At 40.8% G+C, this 6,460-nt stretch overlaps 1 non-coding gene across 1 annotated transcript; it reads right to left on the minus strand.

Moving 5' to 3' along the window:
* Positions 1-2,138: 2,138 nt before the first annotated feature.
* On the minus strand, positions 2,139-2,331 carry LOC138817412 (U2 spliceosomal RNA). The gene has a single exon (XR_011368862.1). It is a non-coding gene; the product is annotated as a U2 spliceosomal RNA (small nuclear RNA).
* Positions 2,332-6,460: the final 4,129 nt, after the last annotated feature.

A 6,460-nucleotide genomic window follows, 5' to 3' on the forward strand; every position in this document is an offset into this window, starting at 1 on the left:
TTACTTCTTCCTTCCCTTTCTCTTGTCTTATTGCTTTTGCTAGGAATACAGTAGGTTCAAGGGAGAACTCAAACAGTATAATTCCTTACAAAGGCAAACTCATAGATTAACTAAATACCAGGAAACTTGTACATGTAAAGGATGAGTGAAGGTCGAGGGGAGGTGGGTAGATGAATGGAGAGAAGGGAGTCAAAATTCAATGTATAGCAAAATTAAGAAAAGTGAGAGAAGGGGTGCATTGGGAAGGATCCGTGAGAATGTTGAAAGGGGTGACACTGATCAAGAGGCATTGTATTCATAAACTGCTTTGTTGAATGGCAACTATTTAAAGAAAGAAGAAGAAGAGGAGGAGGAGGAGGAGGAGGAGGAGGAGGAGGAGGAGCATCAGAGCATTAAGTTTGCAGTTCTAAATGTCAAGGCTAAAAGAGAAAGTTGGTCTCCTTGAAGGTGCTTCTCAGAGTTGTGTGTGTGTGTGTGTGTTTGTGTGTGTGCGCGCGTGTGCATGCACGTGCACACCTGTACTAAGGCTTGAAGTCAGGAGCTTCACTCTCATTTGTTTTATTCACTCAGACCTGTTGCTCTAGCGCTTGAGCTATAGTTCCACTTCCAGCATTTGTGGTGGTTAATTGGAGATAAGCAGCTTACAGATTTTTCTTCTCAGGCAGGCTTGGAACCGTCCATCCTCAGGTCTCAGCCCTCTGAGTAACTAGGGTTACAGGTGTGAACCACCAACACCTTGCTCATCCTTATTTCTTTCCAGAAGAACACCACGGTTAACAGGGTAATGCATACACTTTTAGAATTTTATCCTCATACAAACAATGACAGAAATAAAGCTTTTAATCATAGGCAGGATCAGACTATTTGCATTGTCCCCCAGCAAATTTTTCTGTGAAGTATTTTTGAAGATCTTTCCATGTTTATACAAGTAGTTTGGCTTTAGCTTAAAAATAATACCTCTAAAGTGTTTCATAAAACAAATGGATTATAGTTTTTAATCACTTTTGATGGATATTGTAGGGTATTTTGATTATAAATGAAGTGCAACATATGAAAAAATGATCTATTACTCATTAGGTTTCTTTTTTTACTGAATTGCTTTTATTACAACTATTTTTTTCATTTAAACTTGATCTTAAGGGGCTGGGAAGGTGGCTCAGTGGTAGAGTGCTTGCCTTGCATGCCTGAGGCCCTGGGTTCGATTCCTCAGCACCACATAAGAAAAAAGAAAAAAGGCGGAAGTGGCGCTGTGGCTCAAGTGGTAGAGCGCTAGCCTTGAGCTGAAAAGCTGAGGGACAGCGCCCAGGCCCAGAGTTCAGGCCTCACAACTGGACCCTCCCCCCCCAAAAAATAAATAAAAATAAAATTGATTTTAAGTTACTGTCTGAAGTCTAATCCTTTTGTGTTATATTTGACAATATTGTCTTTTATCATCTGTTTAAAACTATTTTATTTATGAAACTATTTATTACTGCTTTAAATAGTAATTAGTTTTCATTTGCCAACATTCTCATATGTGTGTGTGTGTGTGTGTGTGTGTGTGTGTGTGTGTGTGTGTGTGTACTTGTGTGTGTACCCCCCAGTTCTGGGGCTTGAACTCAGGGCCTGGGCATTGTTCCTTTGGCTCAAAGTTAGTGCTTTATCATTTAAGCCACAGCTCCTCTGTTGGCTTTTTTTGGGTGCTTCACTGGAGATAAGAGTCTCATGAACTTTTCTGTTCAGTTTGGCTTCAAACTGTCATCCTCAGATTTCAGCTTCCTAAATAGCAAAGATATAGACTGAGCAACCAGTACTCAGCATTCTGCTGTATTTTTATGTAATATTTTAACATTGATTTGAATTTTAGCTTTTTCTTTTGGTTAGTACTAATGCTCAAACTCAGAACCTGGACACTGTCTCCTAGCTGTTTTGCTCAAAAGCTGGAGCTCTACCACTTGAGCTACTGATCTATTTCTGGCTTTTTGATGGTTTACTGAAAATAACTATCTCATGGACTTTTCTGCTCAGTCTGACTTCTGACTGCTATTCTTAAATCTCAGCCTCCTGAATAGCTAGAATTACAAGTATGAATCACAAATGCCCAGCCCTAACATTAATTTTGATTTGTGGTATGCATCTATTCCTTATTTATTATTTTGTTCTGATGTCCTGTTTCTCATGGTCCTGAAATGCCAGGTCAGTACATGGATACAGAGAAAGCTCCTATTCCAGCTCCATATTTAAAAAATCCATTTAATTTACTGCCCTTAGGGAGAGAAAGTATCAGATTTTAAACTGATAAGAACAGATAACAAAGAACACTTGATCTTAGCCAAAAGGCTAAGAAGCGATCCATATTTACTCTTGAAGCATGGTAATGGTATACATAAACAAAAGCAAATGTTGCTAAAGATAATTCCAAACATTAAATATGTACCTTTGAAATCCTGTGATATATGTACCTATGTATCTATGTTTATATAGTACTGGGATTTGAACTCAGGGTCTTATGGTTGCTAGGCTGATGTCCTACCATTTGTTCCATGCCCTCAGTCTTGTTTTTATTTTGCTTGTTAATTTTTAAACTGTAAATATTCCATAATGCTTTTTATTAACTCTTAAATACAATAGCATATGCATCAAATATGAAAGTAGATCCTATCAGGTGTGAAATATACTCAGAATAAAGTTTAGCCAAGATGATAATCTTTGTTTTTGAATCCCAAGCTACCCATTAGCCTTCTCTGAGTGGAAATGTACTTTAAAACATTAAAAAAAAATTTTATTGTAAAGATGATGTACAAAGGGGCTACAGTTGCATAAGTCAGGTCCTGAGTACATTTCTTTTTGAACAGTGTCACCCCTTCCCTCATTTTCTCCCAGTTTTCCCCCCTAATCCCCTCCCCTCACGTTACATAGTTCACTTCCAGTATAGTGTCCAGTGAGTATCACTGCTAAATTAGTTCACCGTTTGTCTCGCAGACCTGGGGCTTGAACTCAGTGCTTGGGTATTATTCTTGAGCTTCTTTTGTTCAAGGCTAAAATTCTACCACTTGAGCTATAGCACCACTTCTGCCTTTTTCTGTTTATGTGGTACTAAGGAATTGAACCCAGGGCTTCATATATGCTAGGCAAGCACTCTACCACTAAGCCACATTCCAAGCCCCTGTTAATTTTAAGATAGGGTCTCAGGAGCTTTTCTGCTTTGGCTGGCCTTGAACCATGATTCTTGGTACTCTTATCTTCCTGAGTAGCTAGCATTATAGGGGTGAGCCCCTGGTACCTGGGTGTTTATTTCTATACTTTAGATTGCCATTTAATTTTTTATCTTTGTTAATAATAAATATAAGCAAACCAGAAATAAATGTAGTTTCCAAACCTTCCTTGTCTAACTCTATTATAGGTAAACTATTTATATCAAGCATGTCTCAGAAAATTAGGACGTATATTTATTGGTTACTTCTACTTCTTCTGTGGATTACATCTTTACATCCTTTCCCTTTTTTTGTTTCAGAGAGGGTCAATATGTAGCCTCGCCTGGCTTTAAACTCTCAACCTTCCTGACTTGGCCTCCAGAATACCGAAATTACAAGCATGTGCTACCATGCTTGGCTCCTTTACCCATATTAAAAAAAATTAGATTATCTTTTAAAAGTTGAATGTAGCCATTGTTTGTATACTAAAACATTTAACTCTTTGACTACTGTATGTTCCAAATATTTAAAACATTCTAATCTGTAATAATCATGTTATTAAATGACAACACATCATTGTTGTTTGTTTCATTCATTCATTTTTAAGGGTTGCACAATATGATCAAGTTGAGTACTGCCCAAGGAGTAAATGGGGTTTGTAACTTGTTGCATCCACAAACCAGCTGTGTAACTTGTAAAAATCATTCAAGGTTGCTGGGTGCTGGTGGCTCAGGCCTGTAATCCCAGCTACTCAGGAGGCTGAGATCTGAGGATCACGGTTTGAAGCCAGCCCAAGCAGAAGCGTCTATGAGACTCGAATCTCCAATTAACAGCAAAAAGGTGGAAGTAGGGTTGTGGCTCCAGTGTTAGAGTGCCAGTCTTGAGCAACAAAAGCAAAATGAGAATGAGAGAGCACAACTTCATAACCAAGTATCAGCATACACGCCAAAAAAGTGTCTTCACACATATGTGTTATTTTTGTTCCCCACACCACAGTAGGGGGCAGTGGGGCAGAACAGATGTGACTCTGTCCAATGTAGAAGTAGAAAGTGAAGGTCCCTGAGCCAGACAGCTGCTGTGGAGTTGCCATCTACACTGGATATCACAATTCATGTGATTTTTTCACTGATCTCATTCACATCTTCCAAGATTCTGTCAGAAAGGTGACCAGCAATTGCCATTTTCTTTCCTGGAGTAAATGGAGGCTCAGAGAACCGAGTAACTGGCCCAAGAGCCTGTGGCAGGACTGAGATTTGAACCTCATTTCCTGACTCTAGGTTTAGTGATGATGCATTTCCAGGTGAGGACTCTCTCCACTAATGTCACAACGTAAAGTGAAATTTGAATGATGATAGTGGGTAGAGAGATTTCAGAAATGAGAGATCAGGCTTGTTGTGAAAGGGAAAGCTAATCCTCCAATCAATCCAGACATCATTTATTTATAACCTCAGAAGCTCAGAGAAGGTCCACATCAGCAGAGGGGGAGGAGGGGGAGGAAGCAATAGAACCATCTCCAAGGAGGAGTCCAGTGGGGTCCTGATGCAGGGAGGGCTAACATGGGAAGGCAAGGGACAGGGGATAGATAAAACTAGTGGAAGGGAGAATGGACTGGCTCAGCCAGGTGCTGATTCTGGCAGAAAGTAAGTCTCCTGGGTCATTGGACTGGGCCTTAGAAAACCTGCCTCTTCTGTCTGTATGCATTAGGTTCTTTAAATGAAATATGATTTAGCCTTTCTTGCTCAGCCTTTGATTCCTCTGGACAGAAATAACCTGTAAGAAACTTCTCTGGTAGCCAAAGTAGAAGATGGGTTTGGTATTTCTCCAGAAAGCATTGGTCTCAGCTTGATTTTTCCAGGGCTGACCTGTCCAGTCTGATTTCCCATCAGCTTTGAGACTTCTCACTTCTCCAGCCTGGTTCTCAGCCTGGGGGATTCCAAGGTCATTCCATAGAAACCTGCAGAACAAGCCTCTGAAGGCTTGCCAGTCACTGGAGAGGCCACCATGTGATATGATAAAGACCATGGCTACAGGACTCAGGGTCTTGGGTTTCTGTTTGGCTCAACCAATGTGCTCTGTGCACTTTAAGGTAGATTATCTTCTTTGGTGAGCTCTCAATCCTGATCTCAAGATTGAAGGGATTGGAATAGTTCATGTTCACGGTCTATCTTGGCTCTGGAGCCCCATTAGAAATAGTTCTTGGTGCTGGTGACCCCACACCTGTAATCCTAGAGATTCAAAGCCAGACCAGTCTTCAAAAGTGGTGATCACCAATTAACCACCTCCCAAAAAATCAGAGGTACAGCTATGGCTCAAGTGGTAGCGTGCCAGCCTTGAGTAAAAAAAAACTAAAGGACAGTGCCTAAGTCAGAGTACCAACATGAGGGAGGGAGGGAGGGAGAAGAGGGAGAGAGAAGGGGAGAAGAGCAGAGGGAGAGAGAGAGAAAGAAAAAGAGAGCGGGGAGAGAGAGAGAGCAGCATATGGAGCTACATGTAGACTGTGGAGCTAGAGTAGACTTGACTTCTGGTTCCCTCTGTATCTGATGACTTAGAGCAAATCAACTCTGTAGCCTTTATTTCTTTGTTTATACAGTGGGGACATTTCCTTTCTTTTTATTTTGTTGAAATTAATAAATGGATTAATTTACACTTGGAAAAGTGTCCAGTGGATAATACATGGGTCCTCGACTTTTGCTGAATCAATAGGTATTAATGAGAACCTTAAGTGGAGGTGGGGGGGTGGGTATTTAAGCACTAGATTGGTCCCCTCAATGCCAGAGACATAGCTCATGGCATGTCGTATGGGTTCATGTTTGTGTTTTTCCTCTATAAGGATGGGTTGAGATCCAACAGAGCAAGACAGTATTGAACAGATTCTGTTCAATCAATTATTACTTTTTAAAACCATGTGACAATTAATTTGGAGAGTTTTAGAGAGCTGGCTTCTGGATCTCTCTCCTCCCCCCCCCTTCCTTTCTCTCATTGTGTCAGTATTAGGGCTTGAACTCAGGTCCTGAGCACTGTCCTTTAGCATTTTTACTCAAAGTGCTTCTCTATCACTTGAGCCACTCACCCACTTCTGGGTTTTTGGTAGTTAATGGGAGATAAGAGTCTCACAGACTTTGCTGTTTGAGCTGGCTTTGAATGGAGACCTTCACAGTTCAGCTTCCTGAGTAACTAGGATCACAGGCTTGAACCACCGATGCCTGGCTATGGATATCTCTTTTAATGCTATGAGGTAGGGGTGATGATGATTTGCTAGTTAGTACCCCTAGCTCACAGGTAGAGGC

The sequence above is a fragment of the Dipodomys merriami genome, unplaced genomic scaffold (genome assembly GCF_024711535.1).
Source record: "Dipodomys merriami isolate MVZ:Mamm:240054 unplaced genomic scaffold, mDipMer1.0.p SCAF_7, whole genome shotgun sequence".
Lineage (NCBI taxonomy): Eukaryota > Metazoa > Chordata > Mammalia > Rodentia > Heteromyidae > Dipodomys > Dipodomys merriami.